The sequence below is a fragment of the Podarcis muralis genome, chromosome 13 (genome assembly GCF_964188315.1).
Source record: "Podarcis muralis chromosome 13, rPodMur119.hap1.1, whole genome shotgun sequence".
In the NCBI taxonomy this organism is placed as follows: Eukaryota; Metazoa; Chordata; class Lepidosauria; order Squamata; family Lacertidae; genus Podarcis; species Podarcis muralis.
Window position 1 is genome coordinate 52,112,533 of NC_135667.1, and position 14,404 is coordinate 52,126,936.

Genomic DNA, 14,404 nt, shown 5'->3' on the forward strand with positions numbered 1-14,404 from the left:
AGCCATAAAGCAGTCTGACTTGGGGGCCAGTGTGTCTGAGTCCCAGCTGAGTTGGCCTGATTGCATGTTCACTCCAGTGGAGTGAGCCAAGCTGGGAGTTCTGCCATCCAGCAGCCCCCAGAAATGTGGGGATGTGGGCAGAAAGCACTACTGCAAGATCCTTCACCCTCAGGGGAAGCATGTGCTCTCCTATTAGAGTAAAGTTGGGATAGGTAGAAATTAATCCTCTATAATTTTGGATACTGGTTTTAGGAAGGTGAACTCCACACAAAGCCTTTCCCAGGTGTGCCTGTTGGTAAATTTTATTCCCAGCCTTATTACACAGTGGCTAGGCAGCATCTGTAGCACTGTACCTCAACACACACACACACACACACACACACAAATAAATATTACAGACAGGTCTCACTTTCTGAATATAATATGTTCCCTGGAAATAATTTGTTAGGTGAGTGTTCACATAACAAGTCAGTGATTTCCATTGAATCCTATGGCGAAATTTCTAACCTGTTCCTGACCACAGACTTTTGAGCCCCAAAATCAAAGCAAAAAACCGGGAGATGGACGACGACAACCCTGAAACCTTATTAAAGTACAGATCACTACAGTTCCTCAGCTAACCAGCAAAAGACAAACAATGAAGTAAAAAGACAAGAAAAAAGCTCTCTGTCTGAATATCTGAATCTGTGACGTGTATAGTGAGATCCGGGAACTAATTCATTATGTTCAATTAAGTGAATTTTCACATAGCAAGCATGCAGAAAGTGGGCAATCTAAGAGGTAGGGTGGTTGGGTAAGCCTTTGTCTGGCATGGCACAGGGCAAACTGCTAGATGCCCCTGGGTTGGTCTGCATTCATATCACTGGAACGGACAAGAGGGAAGAAGTCTTCCTGCCAGTCCTCTCCTAGGCCCCACCTCCAATAAGCCAATCAGAGCCCTTCATTAGCTTCCTAGAGATAGGACCAACAGTGTGGCTGAGTGGTGTCACCACAACAGGTTAAAGACTATGCCAAAATGAAAAGTGTGGAGAGAGAGAAATAGAGAGAGAGAGAAGAAAGGAAACGAGCCAACAGACAAGGAAGGTAGAGAAAAGTCAGGGCTTGTTTCCTATCCTTATTCTTCAGGAACAAATGGAGAATCAGGAATCCTCAATGATAAGATAAATCCAGAAAGCAGGGGGCATCAGGCATTGTTAGTCCATGGTAAGACATGCACCAAGCAGAAATGGAAGTTCTATGCACAGACCAGGTCCAGACAGGGGCCAGGGGGAATTACTTTCAAAAGTACAAGGTCAAATTTTGGACAGCAGCCCCCCTCCAGTGCCCCGCCCCGACCCCTGGGGTTGCATGGCAGCAGCGGTGGCTTCTCACTGCAAGCCACTGCTGCTGTGCAGCCCAAGTTAGCAAGACCTGGGCAGGGAGGAGGCACCTTCTTCATTTTGCCTCATGCGTAAAAACAGGATGCTTGATGGGTGAAGTGGTACCTGCACAAATGGTCAGACAAACAAACAGAACACACAGTATTGTCAGCTAAGCTGACAATGGGTTGCAAAATGGCAAGGATTCTTTAGACTGCAGGAGTGTTATTAATTCACATCCTAAATGTATATTTTAAAAAGGCTAGAGCAGAGGTCGGCAACCTTATCCAAGGATGGGCCGGTCGAAGCTCCGTCTGTCGGAGGATGGGCTGGAGCGTGTGCACATGCACACTCTTCTGGGTCAGATGAGCACCCGTGCATATGCTCACATGCTATTTCCGACACTCCTCTGACCTGGAAGTGTGCCGGAAATAGCGTGTGTGCATGTGCACGGCGCTTCTCCATCCTGCACGTGCGAGCACACGCTATATCTGGCACACATCCGGGTCGGAGGAGCACCCCTGCGCATGCGCACAGGAGCCATCAACCTGGAAGTCGGTTCCCACACCACGCTGGTAAGAATGGGTGGGAGGGTGGCTGGGGTTGCCATGGGCCGGTTAGACAAGCCTCGTTGGCCGCTACCTTAGGTTGCCGGCCCCTGGGCTAGACACCTCCAGGCTGGGAAACCCTGTATATGAGAAAAGAAGCACGATGGTTGGTATTAAAAATGTGCAAGTACACTTTTGTTTTTTTATTGCTGTAAAACATTGACTGCCAAGCCCAGGCTGAATAGTGGAGTTAATTACCATTATGCTATTTAGAAACAGACAGGCAACAGAATTCTTTTTATTCCACGAGGCTATTAAAAAAGAAGTCTAATGGAATTAACCTGATACCTTTGCACCAGGGACCACTTGCTCCCTCAATTAATTGCTTTCAGTGTACAAGGTATTGTGGCACAACAAATCATTTAGCTTTTTAATGGGCTGCTCTCAGCCAGGGATGGCCAGCTGGCAGCGCGTGGACCAGATCCAGCTCGCAAAGCAATTTTATCTGGCCTCCCACCAGCCTTAGATTTTAATCAAGGTGTCATAAAACATTTGCCCAGTTATAAGGAAAATGAAATTGTTTTTTTAAAAGTTGTGTGAGAGATACATCTCAGGCTTTAATATTATGGCCCCATCTGCAGGATGCAATATCATGCTACTTTAAACAGTTGTGGCTTCCCCCAGAAGAATCCTGGGACCTACAGGTTGTTAGGGGTGCTGAGAGAAGGTCCTTATTTTCCCTGTGCAGCTACAATTCCCACAACGGGCGAACAATCAATCCCTCTTCCCAAGAAACTATGGGAACTGTAGCTCTGAGGAGGCAATAGGGGTTTCCTAGCAACTCTCAGCACCTTTAATAAACTTCAGTTCCCATGATTATTTAGAGATGGTTGTCTGAAGTGGGATGATATTGCTTTAAATGTAGGTTTACGCAGATGAGGCATAAATACCTGGGTTTTGTGTGTAATATGATGCTTGAAAATAGATGTATCATAGGTGTAATATCCTTAATATGATGAACCAACCATCGGGGAAATAAAATCTGCAGACTGGCAGATTTCATCTTATGCGGAGACTAGCTTGTTCCCTATTAAAAACAGGGCCTTTTCCATTCCAGCTGCAACACTATGGAACTCCATTCTGAGGGAGATTTGTTGTATTTGGGCTGCAGGTACTCCAAGTAATTTTGATTTTTAAGATGTCATTATTGATTTTGACTGACTAGAATTTCCCCTCAGAGAGGACTGAGGGATCAATCAAGTCCTTCAACACTCTTAAGTATATTTGTCTCCCTTTGCTGCTTGTATAGTGAAAGGGTTAATGCCAGGTGTACATCATTTAGGGTAACTAAGGGTCACTGCCTTTTGTCTTTGTCCATGGAGTTTTCTTGGCAGGGATACTGGAGTGGCTTGCCGGTTCCTGCTCCAGGTGGATCACGTTTGGTCAAAACTCTCCACTACGACCTGTCCATCTTGGGTGGCCCTGCACGGCATAGCTCATAGCTTCTCTGAGTTATTCAAGCCCCTTTGCCACAGCAAGGCAGTGATCCATGAAGGGAAGTTGAGGCTCCAATACTTTGGCCACCTCATGAGAAGAGAAGACTCCCTGGAAAAGACCCTGATGTTGGGAAAGATTGAGGGCACAAGGAGAAGGGGAAGACAGAGGACGAGATGGTTAGACAGTGTTCTCGAAGCTACAAACATGAGTCTGACCAAACTGCGGGAGGCAGTGGAAGACAGGAGTGCCTGGCGTGCTCTGGTCCATGGGGTCACGAAGAGTTGGAAACGACTAAACAACAACAACAACAACAACAACAACAACAACAACAAAGGGTCACTGAGAGTGATGTCAAACAAGGGCAAATGAGTGGACACCTTTGCAAAAATACCAAAAATATTCAGAGAGGGAGCCAGTGTGGACACTGCAAAAAATGCTTTAAAAGCAGCAAAAGTAGTTTTAGCTCAGTCCTAGGAGAAAGAATCATTGCTTGAGGTTCAGCTTTGGAATTAAATTCTCACCAATCAACCTCTATTTTGTACTTTGATTGCTATTAACCCAGATCATGATTTAAGTGAATGGCAGCATGAAATGTAATTACAGCTGGATCAATACGAGACAAAATTAATTTCTTTAGCACAGGTTTAGAATAATAGAATAGCACTAAGTAAAAAGCAATATTTGAATGAAGGTAACATAGTATAGACTGCAAGGTAAATCCCCTTTGAGACAGATGATAGTAATCCCAGAAGAATAAAAATTATATTTTTATAAGACTCATAAAGGGAAAATTGACAGTGCAAAGTCCAATATTACAGACTATGAGGTAGTTCACGTTGACATGTAGATTATAATCAGCCTTCAACATCCAATTTTATTGCTGTTTCTACCCTTTGGTTTAATTTTCTTTTTAGGGATGTGAAGAAATTTGTAAAGATTTCTGGAGTGAAATAGCCATTTTCTTCTTTTATCTCCAGATCCAAATACACAAACAGGGTCAAAAAACAATTAAAGGAGGGCAAGTAAAAATAATTAAAGGAGGGCAAATAGAATAGCCATCCCCACCTGGGGTTTTGGACCACACATAATTATTCTTTAGTACCACCCATGTCTCTACCTAGTCTAGAAATGCTCTGAGTCCCCACTGTTAAAAACAATTAAATGGACTGTGTACTAAAGACCCATTCCTTAGCTTAACATAAAGGGGGGAAATGCGGAGAAAAGCATTTGAACCATGTTGATTACATTGCTATAGCTATTGTAAACAGCCATTTAAGTAAGACTCTTCTCCAAGTGAAAAGTGAGAAGACATTAGAAGTTTTTACTTTGGGTTTTGTTGACACTTTCATGAGTAGCACGGGTAGATGTGAGCAGGCAGGCTGCGAAATTGGTTTTATTGGCTAGAACCACCCATTCAGAAGGACTGGAGCCACCATAACACCCAAAGTTACACCACATCCACAAGGTTGGTGTCAGGGACTGGGCTGAACAGGAAGACTGGAAGTGTCCCCTCGGTCTGTTTGGCTCCTCTCAGAACAGGAGGGGGAGTGGGAAGGTTCAACCCCCTTGTCTCCATCAGTTTCACGAGGAGAAGAAGAGCTTGGATTTGATATCCCGCTTTATCACTACCCGAAGGAGTCTCAAAGCAGCTAACAATCTCCTTTCCCTTCCTCCCCCACAACAAACACTCTGTGAGGTGAGTGGGGCTGAGAGACTTCAAAGAAGTGTGACTAGCCCAAGGGCACGCAGTAGCTGCATATGGAGGAGCGGGGAAGCGAACCCGGTTCACCAGATTACAAGTCCACCGCTCTAAACCACTACACCACACTGGAGAAGGAGACAGGGCTGAATTACATCTGAATGAAGAACTGCCTAGTTATGAGATAGTGGAGGGGGAAGGGGGAGTGAGAGAGCAGCCAGCAGAGACCTCCCTGGAGAGTCTGGGACAGGCTTCCTCAACCTTGGCCCTCCAGATGTTTTTGGCCTACAACTCCCATGATCCCTAGCTAGCAGGACCAGTGGTCAGGGATGCTGGGAATTGTAGTCTCAAAACATCTGGAGGGCCGAGGTTGAGGAAGCCTGGTCTGGGAGATCCTCCTTCTTCAAGGGCTTGTTGACCACTCCACATTCAAGAACAGAGAATGCAGAGCAGTGTGACTCCTGGGACTCCCCATAGGTACTCAGGGTGTTGTTGAGGACGGAAGAGGGGGGACTCAGAGTAGGCAATGTCTCCTTTGTGTGGTGACATGGATTCTTTGTCTTGCACCCTGTTGACTGAATAAAAACCATAAATACAAACTTGCTTGTTCTTCTTGCCTTTGATGGTACTGGGGGAGGATAGGATCCTCCATGCCTGACAGTTAAACAGTTGAGTTATTGTTTGTGGTTTGAATTTATCTGTTGTGGTCTTGTTTGTGAACCGCCCTGAAACCTCCGGGTATAGGGCGGTGTGTAAATTGAATAAATAAAAAATAAAGAGGCAACTGAGAGAAGGAGACAGGGCTGAATTACGTCTGAATGAAAAACTGCCTAGTTACGAGATAGTGGAGGAGGAAGGGGGAGTGAGAGAGAAGCTAGCAGAGACCTCCCTGGAGAGTCTGGCAACTGAGAGGTCCAGCAGAACTATCAGAGGGCTGCCTCTTCTGTCCAGTTCCTAGCATAGATCATGTATCAGGGTGACTAGGGCCATTTCTACCCTAAAACCAGGCCTGAAACTGGATTTAAATGGATCAACACAATCTGCGTAACCTAGAAAAACCTGGAGCCAACATGCAAGTTGACCACATTGTCTAGAAATTAGCGACTGGTCAGAAAATATCCAGAATAGTGGAATGGAGGGAGGGTATTGTTTTTCCAACAGAACTTTCACCACTGTCTCTTCCAGATTTGCCCAGAAGGCACGTCTTCCTGCAACAAGGCATTCAGCTGCCACCACCACCCACTTGTCAAGTCCTTCTCCTCCTGCGGCAGCTCTTATTATGCACAATGAGCCATAGTCAAGTGTAGATATACTTATTCTCTCACCTCTGTAAAAATGCTGTCCATATCTTTGGGCTACACAAATTAAACAGTGTCCAACATAGCTGGAGAAGCAACTGCCAAAGGTACATCTGCTGGCCCTGATTTAATGGCACCGTCTCAGTTAGAATGGACATCAGTGACATTATCTGCAAATTGTCTAGCAAACTGGTCCTGGCAGGCTGCTGAGTGGTGCTCTCCTGAGGTTCAAAATGTAGAAACCCTCTGGCTACTCTGAAAAGCTCTGCTAGCTAACTCTGGACTGGATGCAGCAGTGACGGGAAAGTGTGATTTGTCTTCAAGAGAGCAGACTCTGAGATAAGCTCTGGACCACATTCGATTGGATTTGCCACTGCCATAGTTACCACTGCGACTTCATTGCGGTCAACTCCTTGGGCTACGAAGGAGCTCATTTAGCTCTGTGAAAGTGGGAGAGGAGAGTCTGAACTAATAATGTCAACTGCCTGGGCTATTTCCCCATTCCAGAGGTCAAATGGGGCTCTGATAGGATTGTCATCCCAAGTGACAGGAAAATAACTTTCTTTCTAGAAGGGCAAGAGACTTACTTTAAAAGAGAATAAAAGCTCAGAGTCTGGGGCACCGGACCAGGTCACCATTGGAAGCCTTTATGTGGGGCCAGCCCAATACATTTTGGCAACAAAGGCAATCTTAGAATTGTGGGTTTGAGCCCCATTTTGGGCAAAAGATTCTTGCATCGCAGGGGTTTGGACTAGATGCTCCCTTCCAACTCTAGAATATGATTCTATGTTTATTTTTACTTTGCATTTTCATTCTCACACATTTATAATAAAAACATAGATTCTAATTTATAATGAAAAAATGTGGAAAAGAAATAAAACAGATTAAAAGCTTAAAAGAAACATGGGAGGAATTAACCCCCCCAAAAAGAAATAAAACAGTAGAATACGTACCTTATTTGAATAGATTTAATCATCCACATTAGGAATGTTCATCCTAATACTCTTTATTCTACATTATCCTTCACAACCATGGTGCTATCCAGATGTTTTGGACTACAATTCCCATCACCCCAAGGCAGCACAACCATTCTGTTCAACATATTTGGAGGACACCCAGCTCTCCGTGTTTTTGTTCCGAGATGCATGATCTTTGTATTGGCTGCTCTGCACTTAAGAGGAATGTGGATGGTTCTTAATTGCAGCCATCATTCTCACAATTTACTATTCCAACAACTTTTCTATAGTCTACAAACTATCAGCATCGATTTTATTTCTTCTTTCAGTTCATTAACATGAACAGAGAATACCATTTGCCTAAGTAAGAAACAATCCCTACAGGGCCAATATAAAAGCCTACTCTTCTTGGATGATGATCCACCATTAGTAATTCTCCATTGTAAGTTATCCATTGAATGTGTACTTTGCTAAAATTGAATTTGTGTGGCATCGTTTAGTTTGGTGCCATTGGGAGATTTCACACACACACACACACACACACACACACACACACACCAAAGCAAATACCAGCTTCAGAAGAGGCCTCTTCCTCAGGACTGCAGCATAACTGAATAACAATATAATTAAAAGGAGAAATAGTACAATGTTCACTAGTCTGCAAAAAAAGATGAGTGGTGGGGATTTCTCTCAGGGAAATTTCCCACCAATATTTGTGTAAAAACAATTGGCTGAGAGTCGGCAATGGTTTGGAAGAAGAATTGTTCCTTTCTCATGTATATTCATCTCCTTTTCTCCTCTGGTAATCGGGTTCGGTAGAGTCGGGTTTTTTTTTGGGGGGGGGGAATAGGTTATAGATAAGAATAAGGGAACATCATGTATTTCCTCTGTATACAAACGTCAAAGAATGAATGGGCTGTTAATTGTTAACTGACATTAATACAGACATTTCTGATGTTTTGGTTACATTCCAAAGTCAGCAGGAGTTGATGTTGTTTTGGTATGGCGTTCAGTCGTGTGAATGCTGCAAAGCATGTTCTCTTTCATGGAGAGCACGTGTTGCGGTGGGGGCCGCCAGGACACTCCCAAGTTGGGGGCGGGCTAATTGATCATTGGCCACTGATGTGATTGGGGCTTCCCTTGTTGTTGGGAAGAAGTTAATGTTGCCATTTGTTGATTGACAGCCAGAAATGCTAAAACTCCTTGCACAAGGCTATGGCTTCCTCTTTTTGCCCGTGCATCAGATTTCCCGCCCCCCCCCCACCTAGAATTAGGGTTGTTCGCTTTGACCTTGCTATGCCTGCCATGGGGTCGTCTGCTCTTGGGGCAGGGGCCCGGTAGAAATTTTGTCCATCTGGCTGATTGGCTGGGGCCATTTGGTTTTTGCCTAATGCGTAGCAAATCGTCACAACTTGTAAGGTTGCGCTTAGGCATTGGTTTATGGTTTGGTTGGTTGAGGGGCATGGATTGGCTGTGCCTGCCCCTCTAATGCTGCTGCTGCAAGGGATTCCGTTAAAGGAATTGGGGGCTAACTATTGCTTGTCCACGCTGTCAAGGGGGCTCGGGCCATAGCAATGAGCTCCTGGCTGCATTTGGGGTGAGGGCAGGTTCCCTGCTCCGTCGCTACCCCCAAGTGTATTCCCCTATTTTGACTTTCGCATCGTGCGGAATGTCAGCCTGTCCCCCATGGTGGGGGCAGATAGTCGCAACCAATGCCTAAGCAACCACTCACAAATTTGTATTTTAATAAAGTTGTGGCCAAAATTATGCCAAAAATCTTAAACAAAAAATTCTGGGTGATGTGTGAGTTATTGGGGTGGACCTGGGGACCTCGACACGCAACATATACAGTGCTGGATTTACGTATAAGCTAAACAAGCTAAACAACCTCACTCTCTTGGGGACCACCCAAAAATATGCTTCTTCTTGACCGTATTTCACTATTAATATACTTCTTCTTAATTGAATTTCAGTTCAATAAAATACATATTTTGTTAGATACCTATTAGGTCCATAAATGACCATATAGCATATATTCAACTCAAAAAACAGCAACAATTTTGTGTTGACAAAGGACAGCTGGACATATAAAGTGCCCCATTACCTTCAGTAGCTTAGGGCCTCATCAAACCTAAATTTGGCCCTGAACATATATGAAGGCCACGAGATACGGGAACTAATTCCTCAATGCGAACACCATTATGTTCTGTTCTGTGCACTAGCTGGGTCCTATCCTTCTTTCTAAATAGCTTAGTGTGAATTCTCTTACACAAATTTGGCCTCTTTCTGGTGCCACAGCATACCTTTGGAATACATTGGCACTCAAGCTCTCCCTTCGTTTTGAAAGTATAATGAATCGGGCATCACTTGAGGTAGTTGATAATTGGCAATTCCTGTACAAATGTTGCAGTATCTACCAAGTTGCCTCTTTCTCATTTCTCTGTCTTCTTACATTATTCAGTTCTAAGCCGGTGGGTTAGGACCTTGTCAAAATTTCTTTATACTTAGGTTTATCCTCCTCCTCCTCCTCCCCTTTTGCTGTCTTAATTCACATTGTGAAATGTTTCCAGATGTGACATGTCATGATCTTGTTATTCTTAGGACCAGTCACCATTATATAATCTACCAATAACTCAGTTTGAGATAGGTTCACTGCACAATCAGCATTATCAAGTGAAAACAGCTGAAAATGACCCATACAGGAAAAGACACTAGAGTTAATTTATCTAATCAGTGTTTCTATATATGTAGCCTTCCAGGGCTCCTGCAACTTGGTATCACATTAACAGGTAGAATAAAATGAAAAGAATAAAAATAGCTAAAAAGAGGAATCAGTAAACTCTGGTTCCCTGTGGTCCTGGTGGTCACATGAAGACATGAAGGTTCCAGCTTTGTAGCAATCTGTATGACAAATCATGACTTTTTATTACCTTATCTAACAATAGTCTATCTAATGGAAAGGTTTGCTCAACTAGTAGGCTCTTTATGTTTATTTGATTGCCTATACAGGTCAAGGAAAATTCATGCACTGAAGTCTCTACACTGTATAAATTTACCTTCAAAAAATTGAAACTGAAAGTGTGTCAACACTGTAGATAGACTATCTCAGCTACTATCACAGAGCCAGTGTGGTGTAGTGGTTAAGAGCGGTAGTCTCGTAATCTGGGGAACCGGGTTCTTGTCTCCGCTCCTCCACATGCAGCTGCTGGGTGACCTTGGGCTAGTCACACTTCTCTAACGTCTCTCAGCCCCACTCACCTCACAGAGTGTTTGTTGTGGGGGAGGAAGGGAAAGTAGAATATTAGCTGCTTTGAGACTCCTTTTGGTCCTTTTGATAAAGACTCTCCTCCCTGGAAGAGAGGGGAGTGGTTGTGGGTGGGAGCCCGAGCTCCGCCCCTGGCCAGGGGCCTTAGCCCCCGCCCCTCCTCACCTGGGTGGCGCCCACGCCCACCGGAGGCAGCCAACCAGGTGTCTCCGGGGGGCGTGTTTAGCAGCTTAATGCTGCGGCTCCAGCTCCGCCTCCTCCTCAGTCGTCGTCGTCCTGCAGCGAGTCACCCACCCTCCACTCCCATTTAGCTCAGGGTCTAGGTTTTTTGGCCTTGCTATGGACCTTAGGTTGGTCGCCCCGGTTGTCTGGGGGGCCTGGTAGGAATTTTTCCATTTGGCATTAGGCTTTTCGGTTTTTTCGCCTACCTCGTAGCAATCATCACAACTTTTGTGGTATTGGTGGGTAGGTTAGGCATTGGATTCATGTGTGTCAAGGGCTAGGTGTGGCCATCGCCTATGCTATCTACCGTGGGTTATTCCATTAAAGGAATCTGGCGGTCGTGTATTCCGTCCGATGCCTGCTTGGCGGGAGGCCATGGCACGACCCTCGGTGACATCAGGGGTGAGCCTATAGTTGGATTGGCATCAACAGGCTCCACCTACTGTTGAATAAACCCACCTCCTATAGTCATCCAATGCCTAAGCCAATACCTTTGCTCTGCTGTAATCAATAAAGTTGTGGCCTTTTCTTGCCCATCAACCTTATATCATGTGTCCTTGTGTGTTTATTTCACATAGCGGGGGTCGGGCCCTCGATCCACAATCCCAATCTCTTTCTACAATTTGTTGTTTAGTGGTTTAGTTGTGTCCGACTCTTCATGACACCATGGACCAGAGCACGCCAGGCACTCCTGTCTTCCACTGCCTCCCGCAGTTTGGTCAAACTCATGCTTGTAGCTTCGAGAACACTGTCCAACCATCTCATCCTCTGTCATCCCCTTCCCCTTCCCAACATCAGGAACTTTTCCATGGAGTCTTCTCTTCTCATGAGGTGGCCAAAGTACTGGAGCCTCAGCTTCACGATGTGTCCTTCCGGTGAGCACTCAGGGCTGATTTCCCTAGGAATGGAGAGGTTTGATCTTCTTGCAGTCCATGGGACTCTCAAGAGTCTCCTCCAGCACCATAATTCAAAAGCATCAATTCTTTGGCGATCAGCCTTCTTTATGGTCCAGCTCTCACTTCCATACATCACTACTGGGAAAACCATAGCTTTTACTATACGGACCTTTGTTGGCAAGGTAATGTCTCTGCTTTTTAAGATGCTGTCTTTCTACAATAGATGTACTCAACAGTTATTGCACTTTCCATTTCATATCTCTCTCTCTCTCTCTCTCTCTCTCTCTCTCTGTGTGTGTGTGTGTGTGTGTGTTTGGAGCTGTACAAATCAAGTGTAGTAGCCATGCAGTATTAATCACTGAGAACATTTGCTGAAGTTTCGGAATCAAGAGTCATTTCCATTCTTTGGCAGTGTGACTTTTCTCCACTCTATTATCTGGTGGGCTTTTGTTTGCTGAAGCCTGAAAAGTACCGTACCCATATAAAAGCTCACCCTCTGATCTGCAATCAGCCTTGCGCAGCAAAAGCACTCCATGCCAAAGGGAGCAGAGACGTGCAGATGTAGGGAGAACAAGCATGTCGCCTTCTGGATTCCTATGGCCCATTGGTTGCTAACTGCACTGTGCAGCTGATTAATGTTGGAAATATATGCTCTGCATTTCATACAGGTAGATTAAAGAAAACTAAAATATCATTTCCAGCCAGAGTTTACCCTGAGGTGAAGCAAGTAATTGGAACAAGACATGTACAGCCTGCAAGAATGGCTCTGAATTGAGCCAAGGAACCCACAACAGTTCTGTTTTCCAACTCCCTTACCTGAGCCTTGAAAGTTGTTTTGCAAGAACTTGGCACATAATTAAGCATCTCACTTGCCCTCCCTTAGAAAGCTCACGCGGCAAATTTGCTGTAGGTTCCAGAAGCAAAATTAAAACTAAATTCCTCAAGCACTCTTTAAACAAAATGTTAACAATAGCATTTGGGGGGAAATAAACTCACTGCCAATTTATGCTGAAGTCAAACCAGCTCCAGAAGCTGTCACCGCTACATCCCAAGGAAAGCCATGGTATTGATTTGTGAGAAGATAGCGCTGGAATATTTGAAGGTGTACTTTAAAAGTTTGACTTAATATAACCTTTAAGAGATTTCAAAACTGGAAGTATAAAGAGTATGAAGAATAACTGGTGAGGACCTCAAACAAATAAACTCATATTTTGTGTATCATGGAAGTCAAACTGTGAGGAGACGAAAATGATGACCTCTTCCCATACTCCATTTACAATATAAGCTCACACCTGTGCACTGTTCAAAAAACAAGTGTCACTCAATGCTAATGCTTGTTGTTGTTTTTCTCTAGTCGTTTAGTTGTGTCCGACTCTTCGTGACCCCATGGACCAAAGCACGCCAGACACTCCTGTCTTCCACTGCCTCCCGCAGTTTGGTCAAACTCATTCTGGTAGCTTCGAGAACACTGTCCAACCATCTCGTCCTCTGTCGTCCCCTTCTCCTTGTGCCCTCCATCTTTCCCAACATCAGGGTCTTTTCCAGGGAGTCTTCTCTTCTCATGAGGTGGCCAAAGTACTGGAGCCTCAGCTTCAGGATCTGTCCTTCCAGTTAGCACTCAGGGCTGATTTCCTTCAGAATGGATAGGTTTGATCTTCTTGCAGTCCATGGGACTCTCAAGAGTCTCCTCCGGCACCATAATTCAAGAGCATCTATTCTTCGGCGATCAGCCTTCTTTATGGTCCAGCTTTCACTTCCATACATCACTACTGGGAAAACCATAGCTTTTACTATATGGACCTTTGTTGGCAAGGTATGCTAATGCTTACTGTATTTCATTTTGAACTCTAAGTGCCATAAAAACATTTCCAGTGATCAGGTATCTGCCTTGGTTGTGTTCGCTTTCAGCAATTACAATGATATGATCAGTCAGAATTCTATGAGTAAGCAAATTAAATTTAACTATGCACTGTGTGAATAACTAGCTTTTTTTTGTCTGTCCTGAATCTTTCAATAGTTATCTTCATTGAATGACCCCAGGTTTTAGCATTGTGAAAAAGAAACACGCTTCCCTCACTAACTTTCTCATGCCATCCATATAATTTCATGTGCTTCTATCATGTGCTCACCCTCACTCCCCCCCCCCCGAACAACAAAGCTCCACCTATTGCAACCTTTCCTCGTTGGAGAGTTGCTTTGACCTCTTGAGCGATATAATGGATTGGTAAATCTATCTGCAATATAATTAAATCACCTCTATATTTAATTTTATCAGAAATAAAGAATTTATTCATGTATGCTACAACAGCGGCAAGAGTCTTGATAGCACAAGATTGGAAGAATGAGGAAACCCCAACAAAGGAACAGTGGCAAGAGAAATTGATGAACTATGCAGAACTGGCTAAACCGACATACAAATTGTGAGATAAGGACAACTGTGTATTCAAAGAGGAATGGGAACTTTTTACAAATTATTTAAAAAGACAACAAAATGAACTGGACTCCTTGGCAGGTTTTGAATAAACACACACAAATTTATTGATGGTTAATACAGTAGATAGATAATATAAGGATTTATACAATTTTACAGTATGCAAAGAACAATATGAGTTGAGAAATCAGAGAGAGGAGCTGAGGGAAGTCTTGGCGGGAAGGGAGGGTTCAT